The 15,763-nt window shown below is 40.4% G+C and overlaps 1 long non-coding RNA gene across 1 annotated transcript; it reads left to right on the forward strand.

The window, feature by feature from the left end:
* Window positions 1–7,931: 7,931 nt before the first annotated feature.
* LOC146484064 (uncharacterized) lies at window positions 7,932–11,111 on the forward strand. Its single transcript, XR_014863731.1, has 2 exons — window positions 7,932–8,157; window positions 10,561–11,111. It is a non-coding gene; the product is annotated as an uncharacterized LOC146484064 (long non-coding RNA).
* Window positions 11,112–15,763: the final 4,652 nt, after the last annotated feature.

Genomic DNA, 15,763 nt, shown 5'->3' on the forward strand with positions numbered 1-15,763 from the left:
AAAGAAAACCGCCGTAAATGCAATTGCCGCCCAGAAATGTTGTTGTCCGTAATTAAGTTTAAAAAAAAACCACTGTACCTTCAGTTCAAGCTATTCGCTTTTTCTGATATAATGGAGTTTATTTTTTCCCCTTTTATGGTCGTAAAGAAGGAAATTGGAAGATAATGTGGCGCATAAACAAGATATAACATACGAAATATGTGCATTAATTTCCGCGGACCCTGACGGAACCATGAAATCCTAATTTTTCAGACTTATAATGAGATAAACTAACAACCGAGTTGGGAACCGAGTTAGGAACCGAGTTGGGAACCGAGTTAGGAACCGAGTTAGGGAGCGAGTTGGGAACCGAGTTAGAAACCGAGTTAGGAACCGAGTAAGGAGTTAAACAAACTTTGGGCGATTTGGTTATTGATTTGAGACAAATTTTTGGCTGTTTGTTGTTGTTGTTGTTGTTGTTGTTTTTCAAAATAAATCGTCTTTGTATTAGCCTAGCATCAGTTCCGATCAGCACTTTACCTCTAAACTAGGGGTTTCGCCTGGTTAGAAATAGAATGCCCTATTTGAAGTTGAACCAAGGATTTTGAAGTCAGTCAGGTTATAGTCGGGATGACCACTCATTGTCAACAATTTTCTTGTAATAACTTTGTTTTAATCGATCTAACAATGAATCAATGAAGCAGTTTACAACGAAACTTAAACCATGTTTTTCTAAGACTAAAGTGCAAATGTGAACGAGAGGGGCACGAGAAAGAGCGGAAAAAATATTGCGAGCCCCGAAAAGAAAAGGACCGCTACCCAGCCTATTTGTAGCCTCTGTTGGCGTTTTCATCCACTCTCGCTCCCCTCTCCTCTCATTTGTTCCTTTTCGCACCCCATTAGGTTTCGCGCGCCCCACACTGTCGCGGAAAGAAAGGTTTGCTGAATTCAAAGGAAACAAACAAGTCATTAAGTGATTTAAGGCTATTATGTACTTGAAACCTGGATCGTGGCAAATCTCGGACATCGAAATTTAAGTCATGCAATGGTCTCAATTACCGCAGGTTTTCACAGGCTCATGAAAGATCGAGGGGTCAAATACATAGTTGTTTATCGCCACTTTTAAAAGAGCCGCTATCAAAAGAAGTATTGCCAAAACGAGCAATTCGAACGCGATTTGGATGATATTTGGCCGAGATATTGTAGAGCGAAGGTCTTTGATTTTAGCCGTGAATAATTTATTGCATTTTATCGTGTTTTGGACCCCAAGAAAACGCAACAGCTACAAACTCTTGAGAGAGATCCTGTGGTGTGCCTTTAAAAGCTTGACTTTGATAGATTGAAAATCACAGTGAACAAATATGAAGGCGAGATACGAGCCCGAGGCGTTCCTGGAAAGTTGGTTATGCTGTTTTCAGCCTTCAGCCATACTGTCCTGTCAGCGATGACTGAATTACTCGAATCCGTTTTTATCTCCAAAATGTACACCATTAATCGGTTTCGATCTACCTGAAAATTGCTGTGTTTCTGAACCACAACGGTGACTTTCAGGAATGAACCTGGCAAAATCAAACAATCGCATGGAAGTGCGGCCAGCTGAGGTGAAAGACGGCGACTTAAGGAATTTACCACATAAAATAGAAGGTTTAGTGAGCTACAGGAGAGCTAAAATCACGTACAGTCTAAAAATGTACGGTGTTTACGTTCTGGTGTAGATATAATATTCATACAGTGGGAATATGGACACTTTCTACTGATGGATTCCGACCTGGCAACTGTTACAGGTACACAGGAAGTTTTTCTCTCCCCAGATGAAAGAAAAAACAATCGGTACATATATATCTAATCGATATATGGGTTCCTAACTCGGTTCCCAACTCGGTTCCCAACTCGGTTCCTAACTCGGTTCCTAACTCGGTTCCTAACTCGGTTCCTAACTCGGTTCCCAACTCGGTTCCTAACTCGAAAGATAGGTATCCTCACTTATAATAGGTTTCAAAGATATTAACGTCTCAAAAAAACAAACACGAGGTCCTTCTTTTAAGTTTTATGAAATAAACTTGAAATTAATATTAAACAATGTTAAAGGCCTGTGCCGCTGGCCTCAAAACAACATTTGAAGTCGATCAACACCTATTTCATCCAATTCCATTCAGTCGATTGCTAGTCAACCTCCAGAAAAAAATTGTCAAAATTCACAGGAAATCAGATTAATATCCACAACAGTAAGTAATAAAGTCTACTCTGCGATTTTGAGTGTTCGGCGATAAGGCAAACAGACTGTAGATTCGATCTTATCATTTATAACCTGAATGTTATTCAATTCAACTACAACCTCGCCAAATAAAGAAAGCCACCTGTCGCCACGGTAAACAATTCACGAATTGATTGTTTTTCAAACCCAACTTGTTTTGTTTTGTTTGACCTTATCTAGACTGGCCTTTATTTCTTCTTCCGGGCCTCCCCCCCTGGCCCCCTGTCCACCCCCCCCCCCACCCCTCTCCATTACTACGCTAGTATAAAATCTATCTAAAGTATAAATAGTACATCCAAAGATGATTCGTTTGAAGGCCACAACGATTCATAACTGCCAACTGGCGGCAATCTTGGATCCGCCATCTTGGATTTCTCGATTTCCCCAAGTCTTTAGCAAAATACCAAAATTGCACGAAAAGTAATCAAAGCCACTAAGAGAACAATAATATGAGCTAAAAACATAAAAAGGAAAAGGAATTTTTCTTCATTTAAAAATGGGATAAAAACGGCCAGTCAAAAATTGACAACCCAACCAACCAAACGAAATTGTTTCCAGATAAATTTTTGAAATAGTAACCAATTTACGCAAATCTTAAAAAAGTTATTTATGTATAAAGTCGCGGCGGGCAGATACCGTCTAGATATGGTTAATTAAAAACACTGTGGTGTTGCGTTGGCGGGGGGGGAGTGGAAACGATTTTTTTGACTTTATCAACAGAGAACGTTTGATACGGTAATTTGGCCACTGTAAAGGGTCGGCCGGCACACACTTGGGAACAAGTTGTAGGGACTTGTATCAGGAGTGAGGGGGGACAAGTCCTTTGAAGGGTTTCGCGCTGGGTCCTGTCACACATCGCAAAACGTTCGCGCGCTTTCACTGAAATTCGCGGAGAAGTAGAGCAACGGTCATAAATAATGGAACCGAATTTACTGAATTAAGCGAAAAACATTGAAATAAATCAGCTAAAAAAACACAATAAAACTACTCGGAGTTTCTTTACAGAGTCTCCTATTGCTAATAGAGAACCAATAAAAGCCACTATTCTATCAAGGCCTCCAATGCAGACAAATGTACTAATTTTTAATCTCCAGGTCAACTAGGTAAAGTAAAAGATCCAATTAAAATTTGAAATAGGACTGTCGGTCACGCATTCTCTACAGCGGAAAAATTTGGCGGGAACTTATAATGCTAAACAGGGTTTGTTTTTTTTTTTTTTAATTTGGTCACAGTGACTTGTACTTTTTCAAACGAAGAGGACATGTCCCACGAATGCAAACCAGTTTGACTGAATTCGACAAACATTTGGTCCCTGCGACTAGACTTTTTGATGAAACTACGCTTCAGGTAGTCAGTTCTCGGTTTCAGTAAGTGCAATTTTTGACTTGCGTCACGAAGATCGAAAGACAAAGTTCTCGGAGTGCACATGTTACAAAGATAATTTGGGGCGAGCTTGTTGACGCATTTGTACATTAAATTTGCCTTTTGCTTCGTCCTTCTAACGGATAAGTTGTCTCAGCTGAGAGAGTTGAGAAGATAGCTAGAGTTCGTATTATAACTTGATTTAGTAATTACTCTGGCAGCGCGATTTTGTAATTTTTGTAGTTTCTCACTCAGCTGTTGAGACTAGCCATCCCAAACAACACTGCAGTAATCAAAATGTGGCTCGATAAGACCTTTGAATATTTCAATAGCGGTGTGCATTGAAATTAAAGGTCTGACTCGCTTAAGTGCACCGATACTGGGAGCGACTTTTTTTTAAATTGCGTGTATGTGCTCCTTCCAGGATAGGTTTTCATCTATGTTCAGTCCGAGAGCTTTGCTATTATCTGTTTGGTTTATTTTGACTCCCTCTATACATTAATATTTATTGTTTTGTCATTTAAAGACTGCAGTTTTTGACGTGAGCTAATGACCATAAACTCAGTTTTTGCCACATTGAGGCTCAACTTGTTCGCTCTGAGCCAGAGATTAATGCTTTTCAGTTCAGTATTGATTTGGGTCTTAAGACCAAGCATGTCAGATGTAGCAAAAGTAACATTCGTATCATCAGCGTACATTCTAGGGGAGCCAAGGCTCAAGCAGTTTGGTAAGTCATTTATATAGATCAAAAAGAGTAGAGGACCTTATAATTATTGATCCTTTGGGAACACCACAGTTTAAAGGGGTTGCACTGGAGAGGTGATTGTTTACATTGCATCGTTGTAAACGATTTGTTAGGTAAGACTTAAACCATTTCAGTGCATCTTGATCCACCCCATATTTGGTAAGTTTTTGCAAGATGATTTCGTGATCTATAGTGTCAAAGGCTTTCTTTAAGTCAATGAAAATTACACCATTGAGTAGACCTTTGTCAACATTCACACACCAGTTGTTGCTAGTCTCCAACAAGGCAGTGAGCGTGCTGTGTAAAGAACGAAAGCCAGACTGGCAACTGGTTAATAAATCATTTTACATTTAGATAATTATATAGTTGGTCATATATAATTTTTTCAAAGATTTTGGCCACAGCAGGTATTATGGATATAGGCCGATAGTTGTTTAAGTCAGTCTTGGATCCAGTCTGAAAGATAGGTGTTACCTTAGGCAGCTTCCAGTGGGAAGGGTAGATACCAGTCAGTAGTGATTGATTAAACATCCACGTTAAAGAAGGCGCGACGACATCAGCGGCTATTTTTAACAGTTTGCATGGAATATTGTCAAGACCAGTGGCCTTCCCTCCATCGATACCTTTTACTAAGTTGGCCACTTCTTGGACATTGATCCTTTCGAAAGAAAATACCCTGTCAGAGGGTTTCACATAGTAAAGCGGATCAAAGTCTACAGTAAGAATTTCACGGGCTAGAGTCTGGCCAATACTAGTAAAATGGTTGTTAAACGCCTCTGCTATGTCTTCGGGTGAAGTAAAGACTTGATGCCCTGATTTAATCTGAGAGACTTTAGTAGATTTGCATTGGCGAGATTGGAGTTCATTGATTAACCGCCATGTTTTACGTGGATCACATTTACTTGCGTCCAATTCCTCCGAATATTTGCGTTTGGCTTTCTTAATTGAGTTATTACTCGGGCCGTAAGGCGGACCGAGTTAAGGTGTCGGTAGCATTATCAAATTCTTTTTTCTTTTTGGGGTCGCGATGGGCCGAGAGATAAGACTTCGGGCCACGAGTTATTGTTCTCGGTCTCGTTTTTTGTACTAGGCTGGTACGAGCTACGTTTTCTGTCGTGTTATCAAATTCTTTAAATTCTCGGTCGCGTTCTTTGTTTTCGGGCCGTGGGGAGTGTTTACAATATGCGAGCCAGACGTGCGAGGCATGAGCTAAACATGCAAGGCATGCGAGGCATGAACAACCCCAACATAAAGTGCTAACCGTTAAGCTAACCGGGGAGCTATTTAAGACGAACATTTTCAAGAAAATCCTTGATGTAATCGACATCAACCCAAGAGATGTCAAGAAATCCACGCGTTCAAGACTTCTGTCAGAGTTGTGAACGAAAAAAGGGATTTTATGACGCTATAGGACGAAAACAAGCTTCGCACCAAAATGAGGAGGTGCCTCGTGCACGTCTAAGAAAATGTGTCCCACATGGGAGGGAAATGTCGCGTCCTATATATAATGTTTTCAGCTTCATCAGGTTTTCGGAGCCCCCTCGGCGGGTGGACCGGTGAGGGTGGGACTCTGCAGAGACTGCGCTCAGTAACTCTACCCCAATGAGGGGGGTAGGGGGGGAGCAGAGACGGGGGAGCATTTTGCTCAAATTTTTTTTAACTTTTTTATTGTTATATTAACATGTTAAAAGGCGCGTTTTGACTCGTATCTTTTGATGAATCAAAACTCGAAATTACTAACTAGTGATAAACACGCAGACACGTTTGGGCCAAAGAATTCTGTTTATTGATGAAAATTACAATGTTGCGCCCCCGGGAGGGCGGAAGGGAAAGCGAACTCGAACACGAACCTAGCAGACACAACTAGCGATCTAACAGCGTGGAGACGCGAACATGATACTCTTATTGAGCCATCCCTGTTATTAATTAACCTCTTTGATGAATCAAAACTCGAAATTTACTACCTAGTGATAAACACGCAGACACGTTTGGGCCAAAGAATTATGTTTATTGATGAAAATTACAATGTTGCGCCCCAAAGGAAGTAGAAAAGGAGTTGGCTCAAACGTGTAGATGAAAAATATTGAAAAAAAATATATATTTGTATAAGGAAAGAAACTGTATAACCGTAGGAATGCGTGGAATCAGCAATTGTGACTGAAGAGGCCTGCGGCCATAATGTCAGCTACCGAAGAGCGCGCACACAGCGGTAGTGTTAGGTATTGCTTGTAAGCATCAGAGCGCCCGTCGCCGTGGAGTTGGAGCAAATGTTCCGGAACTCCTGCCTGGAACGCAAAAGTGGCACCGCCCCGGCGAAAACTATGAGGGGAATAGTTCGTAGGTGCAAGGCCGAGTTTGCCAAGTAGTTTCTTGAGAGTCGTAGTGAAGAAGGACGCAGTGACTGGAGTAAGGCTGGTAGGAAAGCAGAAGAACGGATCGTCAGGACTAGCAGGCACCAAGCTGAAGTAGGGATGGATGGCGGTGACTGGACAAAGAGGTGAATGTGGAATGCTGGGCAGAGGGACAATATGGATGCCTTCCTTATGTTGGCGTGTCTTGGACCATTTAATGCGGAGGAAACACCCAGAGGTCGTGAATTTGATGTCGCTCCTAGTGAGGTCGCGATGGCGGTCAAAGGCGGAAGCTGTGGACGAGACTAGGTTAGACTTGCGCAGAAAGGAAAAGAAAGCCACCAGAAACAAAACATGGTGTGAGGTGGGCAGTGCATGTCCAAAACATGGTAGATGTCGAGTAAAATCGAGGGCGTAAGGGGATGTTTTTGACGAGAAGCGGTACCCAAAACGCGCTTGAGACCTTTCTTGGTGAGGGAAACTTCGAAGCGAGTGAACGAGTCAGTTGACAGACCATGGTAGAGGTGTAACAATCGGACTGCGTTGAGGTGACCCAGAATATACTGATATGAAGAGGTCCGCTGAGTGAGGAAAACCGCGTAGGAGGAGATGGTCGAAGGTGACGCTGGAAGAGGAACCAACGAGAAATCTTGGCAAAAACGGTGGAAAGAATTCCACTGAGAGTGTAAGTTGCGCAGTGTTCCTGGGGCATAAGCCTGATGTTGTATCTGCGAAACGCGGTGCTGAAGCTGAGAATACAAGGATGTAGGTGGTGTGTTGGTGGCTTGAGCAGAAGAGCCTGGAGAGGGAGAGAAAAGGTCAGATTAGCAGTCAATCTCGAACTGAAACAATTCAGGTGGACAGAGAATGTGTGTGGTGGGGGTGTCAGTGGTCAAGTCGTCAAAGCGAAGGTGATGGACTGGAGATAAGTGCCAGCGACTGAGATGATCAGCGATGGTGTTGTCCACCCCAGCGATGTGTCGGGCAAAGATGTCGATGTCATGACGAGCGGTGAGGAACCAGATTTCCCGTAAACACAGGTGCATCCCGGGAACGCGAGAACGGCCGGAATTGATGGCGAGCACGCTATATGCATCAAAAAGCGAACTCGAACAGACACCACTAGCGATCTAACAGCGTGGAGACGCGAACATGATACTCTTATTGAGCCATCCCTGTTATTAATTAACCTCACTTCAGATGGATGTATCTACCACTGTAAATTCGATTTAAATGTTAAGAAAGCTATGTTCTTGTCCCCCTTTAAACTAACCTATGTGCTATTTAGGCTAACCGGAGTGCTCTTTAGGCTAACCGGAGTGTTTTTTAGGCTAACCTGAGTGGTGTTCTTGTTGTAAAACAACAACTTTCCAAGAAGAAAGGCGGTACTACAAGTGCACGCCTATTTCCATAAATTAAGGTGTACGCGTTTACAACTTTCAGCTACCTTATTAAAAATACAGTATGTGGTTACAGAACAAAAGTGTTGACATTGAAAGTCACCTTCAAATGAAAAGATCTAAAGATTATTGTTATTTTAATAAATACAGTAAAAAATAACTTAAATAACAAGATATCGGCTGGTATAGATTCGGTAAGAAACACTGAATATCTTTACAAGGAAACGACAAAAAACAAGAAGGATGGCCATTTCCAGGCAAATGCCAGCGAAAGGTTAACTTAAGGTCAGATACAATAAATTACGGCTTGACCTTATGTAAACAATCTATTGTTCTTGAGGAAAAACTTATTTTAAACATATTTGGTAGAAGGATCAATTTCCTGGGAAACAATCCAAAACAGAACACCTGCTTATACCAAATCTATACCAGGAGAAAACAACATTTGATCAGAGCTAGATCAGCATTATACTAAAACAAAAAATAGAAGGACAAACCATTGAACTTTTTAATATTTTTATCCCTTTGATTCGAATATTCCCGTAAATAACGCATATGTTGTATCGCTTCCCAACACCGAACAATAGATAAACCCAAGTAAACCAATAATAAAATATTACAAGAGTGAGTTTCTACATTGTTTGTATTTTTATTGTTTAACATATTCTCCCTTCTCAGAGTGAGCTAGTCCCGAGCTTACAAAGAAAGAAAAAGGAATTGAGAAACTCACACTGTACGAAAAATGAAAAAGATGAACCCACGAATTAAGCGAGGGTTTGCGAGATAACCCTAAACGGGTCGTTACTAGACATATATAAACCGCTGTACTGCGTGCAAATGAGAAAGGAACACAAGAAATAAAAAAGAGAGAACGTACGCGGAGATAGTACGAACAAGAAACCTCAGAAGACAATCGCAAGGGTTTTTAAAACGAGAGGTAGGAAACATGTATTCCTTTATCATTATACACAATAGAATAGCGGAGTAACTTGAATATATATATAGAGAAATAAACTGCCAATAATATAATGTTGGCCATTCAGAACCGATAAAAATTAATACCCAAGGATTAAATAGGTTTTTTTGTGTGTGTGTGTGTGTGCTTTTGTTGTTGATTTGTTGTATTTGGATCAACGGCGGCGGTCTTCAGACTGCCGACCGCGACGGAAGCTTACCTATCCCGGAGGTGGGGGTGGAATAGGATGACTGAGAAATAATTCCTCAATGTCATCCGGCTCCAAAAAATCAAAAATATTAAATTCACTTTCCCAGTCGGGAGGTGGAGGGGGTGGTGGGGGATAGGAAACGGTCTCGAAACAAAATATGTTGGGCCCCCGGGGAGCTGGTTGGCCGTGATTATGGAAGTAATAGGTGACCTACAATGAGGACAACAATCTCTCATGTTCCCAACTGCGAAGCGGAAACATGAGAGAAGACAATCCTCATGTATTCGATACCCACAACAGGATAAGGGTTTTGAAGGGGTTTTTTGTGGTGTGAAGCAAATGAGGCATTTAGTCCCTAGAAACTTTTCAATGCAGGCGCGATGGCGAGCGGAGCGTTTTCTGCGACCAGGCATGATAAGTACTAGTGCAAAGTGTTGAGAAGTCGCTTTTTGGTTTCCTCTGTTTGCTTCGCAGGCTTGAACAGCACGGAAGACGGACTGCTCTCTACGGAGGGAAGAACTGCGCGGCAACTAAATGTAAACTGTTATCCGGTAGTTCTTGAGGCCACTGACGTCGAAACGCTCGTTGAGGCCCTCTGAAAGCGTCGCATTTCGGTCCCGTCGGGAGCGCTGGTGGTTTGGGTGCCCGCTTGAATGTACTCTGGGTCGAAACCCGATTCGTCCATCAATTTGTTGAAACGATTCTCGTCTAACCAAGGGGGTTACTAGCTCAGCGTACTCCATGGGTTGAGTTCAATAGGCACACACAATTGTTGTTCAAGGCTTGTCTATATTCTTACAAGTTCTCCTTACAGCTTCAATACAACATTCTCATGCGAAGAACTTCTCGCGTTGCTTTTATGTTGGTTGGAGTATGATTGACAACCTACTGTCAAAAACTCATCAACTACTAACATAGGCTTACGTAAGCCCTTCTATGATTGGTTAGTGTTGGAATTGGTAATGGTACCTTCCCTTTATTTACTGTGAAAAATGTACCGTTGTTTCAAGATTTTCACTAGGTTCTTCGATATGTCCAACCAAAATAAAGCAACGGGAGAAATATAAAAATTACAAGGAATATTTGTATCGATAAAAACTACACATTCACAATCATGAGTTTGTAATATACTCACATGAAGTTTCAAGCAGTGTTCAGTGTTCTTGTTGTAAAACAACATGTACAACTTTCCAAGAAGAAAGGCGGTACTACAAGTGCACGCCTATTTCCATAAATTAAGGTGTACGTGTTTACAACTTTCAGCTACCTTATTAAAAATACAGTATGTGGTTACAGACCAAAGGGTTGACATTGACAGTCACCTTCAAATGAAAAGATCTAAAGATTATTGTTATTTAAATAAATACAGTAAAAAATAACTTAAATAACAAGATATCGGCTGGTATAGATTCGGTAAGAAACACTGAATATCTTTACTAGAAAACGATAAAAAACAAGAAGGATGGCCATTTACCGGGCAAATGCCAGCGAAAGGTTAACTTAAGGTCAGATACAATAAATTACGGCTTGACCTTATGTAAACAATCTATTGTTCTTGAGGAAAAACTTATTTTAAACATATTTGGTAGAAGGATCAATTTCCTGGGAAACAATCCAAAACAGAACACCTGCTTATACCAAATCTATACCAGGAGAAAACAACATTTGATCAGAGCTAGATCAGCATTATACTAAAACATAAATAGAAGAACAAACCATTGAACTTTCTGATATTTTTATCCCTTTGATTCGAATATTCGCGTAAATAACGCATATGTTGTATCGCTTCCCAACACCGAACAATAGATAAACCCAAGTAAACCAATAATAAAATATTACAAGAGTGAGTTTCTACATTGTTCGTATTTTTATTGTTTAACATATTCTCCCTTCTCAGAGTGAGCTAGTCCCGAGCTCACAAAGAAAGAAAAAGGAATTGAGAAACTCACACTGTACGAAAAATGAAAAAGATGAACCCACGAATTAAGCGAGGGTTTGCGATAACCCTAAACGGGTCGTTACTAGACATATATAAACCGCTGTACTGCGTGCAAATGAGAAAGGAACACAAGAAATAAAAAAGAGAGAACGTACGCGGAGATAGTACGAACAAGAAACCTCAGAAGACAATCGCAAGGGTTTTGAAAACGAGAGGTAGGAAACATGTATTCCTTTATCATTATACACAATAGAATAGCGGAGTAACTTGAATATATATATAGAGAAATAAACTGCCAATAATATAATGTTGGCCATTCAGAACCGATAAAAATTACATACCCAAGGATTAAATAGGGTTTTTTTTTGTGTGTGTGTGTGTGTGTGTGTGTTTTTGTAGTTGATTTGTTGTATTTGAATCAACGGCGGCGGTCTTCAGACTGCCGACCGCGACGGAAGCTTACCCATCCCGGAGGTGGGGGTGGAATAGGATGACTGAGAAATAATTCCTCAATGTCATCCGGCTCCAAAAAATCAAAAATATTAAATTCACTTTCCCAGTCGGGAGGTGGAGGGGGTGGTGGGGGATAGGAAACGGTCTCGAAACAAAATATGTTGGGCCCCCGGGGAGCTGGTTGGCCGTGATTATGGGGAGTAATAGGTGACCTACAATGAGGACAACAATCTCTCATGTTCCCAACTGCGAAGCGGAAACATGATAGAAGGCAATCCTCATGTATTCGATACCCACAACAGGATAAGGGTTTCGAAAAGGTTTCTTGTGGTGTGAAGCAAATGAGGCATTTAGTCCCTAGAAACTTTTCAATGCAGGCGCGATGGCGAGCGGAGCGTTTTCTGCGACCAGGCATGATAAGTACTAGTGCAAAGTGTTGAGAAGTCGCTCTTTGGTTTCCTCTGTTTCCTTCGCAGGCTTGAACAGCACGGAAGACGGACTGCTCTCTATGGAGGGAAGAACTGCGCGGCAACTGAATGTAAACTGTTATCCGGTAGTTCTTGAGGCCACTGACGTCGAAACGCTCGTTGAGGCCCTCTGAAAGCGTCGCATTTCGGTCCCGTCGGGAGCGCTGGTGGTTTGGGTGCCCGCTTGAATGTACTCTGGGTCGAAACCCGATTCGTCCACCAATTTGTTGAAACGATTCTCGTCTAACCAAGGGGGTTACTAGCTCAGCGTACTCCATGGGTTGAGTTCAATAGGCACACACAATTGTTGTTCAAGGCTTGTCTATATTCTTACAAGTTCTCCTTACAGCTTCAATACAACATTCTCATGCGAAGAACTTCTCGCGTTGCTTTTATGTTGGTTGGAGTATGATTGACAACCTACTGTCAAAAACTCATCAACTACTAACATAGGCTTACGTAAGCCCTTCTATAATTGGTTAGTGTTGGAATTGGTAATGGTACCTTCCCTTTATTTACTGTGAAAAATGTACCGTTGTTTCAAGATTTTCACTAGGTTCTTCGATATGTCCAACCAAAACAAAGCAACGGGAGAAATATAAAAATTACAAGGAATATTTGTATCGATACAAACTACACATTCACAATCATGAGTTTGTAATATACTCACATGAAGTTTCAAGCAGTGTTCAGTGTTCTTGTTGTAAAACAACAACTTTCCAAGAAGAAAGGCGGTACTACAAGTGCACGCCTATTTCCATAAATTAAGGTGTACGTGTTTACAACTTTCAGCTACCTTATTAAAAATACAGTATGTGGTTACAGAACAAAAGTGTTGACATTGAAAGTCACCTTCAAATGAAAAGATCTAAAGATTATTGTTATTTAAATAAATACAGTAAAAAATAACTTAAATAACAAGATATCGGCTGGTATAGATTCGGTAAGAAACACTGAATATCTTTACTAGAAAACGATAAAAAACAAGAAGGATAGCCATTTCCAGGCAAATGCCAGCGAAAGGTTAACTTAAGGTCAGATACAATAAATTACGGCTTGACCTTATGTAAACAATCTATTGTTCTTGAGGAAAAACTTATTTTAAACATATTTGGTAGAAGGATCAATTTCCTGGGAAACAATCCAAAACAGAACACCTGCTTATACCAAATCTATACCAGGAGAAAACAACATTTGATCAGAGCTAGATCAGCATTATACTAAAACATAAATAGGAGGACAAACCATTGAACTTTTTGATATTTTTATCCCTTTGATTCGAATATTCGCGTAAATAACGCATATGTTGTATCGCTTCCCAACACCGAACAATAGATAAACCCAAGTAAACCAATAATAAAATATTACAAGAGTGAGCTTCTACATTGTTCGTATTTTTATTGTTTAACACTTTTCAGCGTCCTTACATCATCTAACAGAATTAAGTCAAAGCTGGGATATTTTGTTAAACTACGTGTGCAAATTTACATAGAGCATTAGGATGTCCGTAATTAGTTCGCCTAAAAGCACAAGCATTTGGAATGAAGACAAATTGAAAAAACATCGATCTCTATAAAAACGAGAATACAGGAGGGAGGGAGCGTCTCTATTGTTTTCGCCTACGACCGACTCATCACTACCAGTGATCACTGGACCAATGTGAGCTTTCAAAAAAAAATCCAAATCCCCAGGGTTCCAAGAGCTCATGCAAAGAATCACTCTCATACATGGAAACTCAAAGAAACCGACTATTATATGTATCGGACAAAGCCCCAACTGCAATTAGAGATCTTATCACCTTACGCTCGACCATGTGCAAGTATGAGCTTCGACATGATAGGCCTTATCACGGTTTTCGACGCCATTTTGACGAGTAGGCAAACACGTCTGAAATAACAGTGTTTGTATGGGAATCCGATGTCAAATAATTTTCATAAAACATCGCTTCTGAAAAATTCATGAATTGGAAACTTTTGGAACTAGGGAAAGGATTTTAAGGAAAAAATTGGAGGGATGTAGCTGTGCCAGAAAGCGTCCAGTCGTGTTTTGAACTTTCCATACATTTCCCTGAATTTTTTTCCCGCGAGCTATTTTTAGTAGCAGTTCACGGCTGGTTCGCTATACAGACAAATGTATGGAAACTTCCAAACCAGTAAAATACAAAGCAATGTATGGCGCTTTTTTTCCAAATTGAAGCTTTATTATCTCTGAAAATTGCATGGTTACTCGCACTTTTCTTTTTGGATACCAAAATCACTTGCTAAGTTCTGCTTTCTCCGCATAGTTTTAAAGCGTGCAAAAATATCCCTGTATTATTAGGCACCACCCATAGGAAACCCGAGTATCTCGAGATGCGCAGAACGTATGCGCAGTAACAATAGTAGGCACCGTCCTTAAGCTAAGCGTAAATCCCACGTTAAATAAAGTATCGTTATCGTTGATAAAACCAAACATTTGTTTCCATTCCCCCAACAGTCCCGAGATGCGCAGAACCTATGCGCAGTGGCAAAAGGAGATATAGTCCTTAATGAAAGAACACAAATACAAGTAATTGTTTACTGGACAGGTGACAGGTGGCTTTCTTTATTTCGAGAACTTGTAGTTGAATTGAATAACATTCAGGTTACAAAATGATAAGATCGAAGCTACACTCTGTTTGATTTTCAGCCGGACACTCACCCTGCACAGTAGATCATTTTATCAGCTACCTTTTGTGTGGATGTTAATCTGATTTCCTACGTCTTCCTAATCTTTTATTGAGTTTGCAATAGCAATCCGCTTATCGCCGAAATGGAATTGGATGTAATAGGTTTTAATCGACTTCAAATGTTGTTTTGAGGCCAGCAAAACAGGCCTTTTTAACATTTTTTTATTTCAAATTCATTTCATAAAACTGAAAGACGGACCTGGTGTTTATGTTTTAGAGACGTTGATATCTTTGAAACCTATTACAAGTCTGAAAAATTAGGATTTCATGGTTCCGTCAGGGTCCGCGGAAATTAATGCACATATTTTGTATGTTATATATCTTGTTTATGCGCCACATTATCTTCTAATTTCCTTTCTTTACGACCATAAAAGGAAAAAAAAATAAACTCCATTATATCAGGGAAAGCGAATAGCTTGAACTGAAGCTACATTTTTTTTTTAATTTTAACTTAATTACGGACGCCAACATTTCTGGGCGACAATTGCCTTTACGGCGGTTTTTCTTTGTAAAGTACAAATTCTACATCAAAGGAGTTTCAGGTGAGTTATTGGTTATCTGTGCTACCACTTTTTCCTTTTTGTCCGATCTGGAGCAGTTTAAACAATCCTAGCTTATGCAGGGTAAGTAATATTTGATGGATCTGAGAATTAAGTCTTCAATGTATGTTTCATACGCTACACAGTTAATTCTCTGAGCCATCATTTGTCTCCGCGGCCTTCGTGCTAGCGGCACAACATTCATAAGTAATATTTGCCTTGTTTCAAAATTACCATTCGCCACGCATTAAATTGCTTCGTTTCGTTTTGTCGGTTTTTGGTAGTCAGTTCTCGCAAAATACTCGCCAAAAGTTAAAACCTTTTTGATCATTACCTTCTAACCTGGAAAAAGGATTAGCTGTTTAACGAAACGACAATTGTTGGTGGAAAGGTTTCAGCTG

Source organism: Pavona decussata, unplaced genomic scaffold (assembly GCF_977016875.1).
Source record: "Pavona decussata unplaced genomic scaffold, jaPavDecu1.1 SCAFFOLD_37, whole genome shotgun sequence".
In the NCBI taxonomy this organism is placed as follows: Eukaryota; Metazoa; Cnidaria; class Anthozoa; order Scleractinia; family Agariciidae; genus Pavona; species Pavona decussata.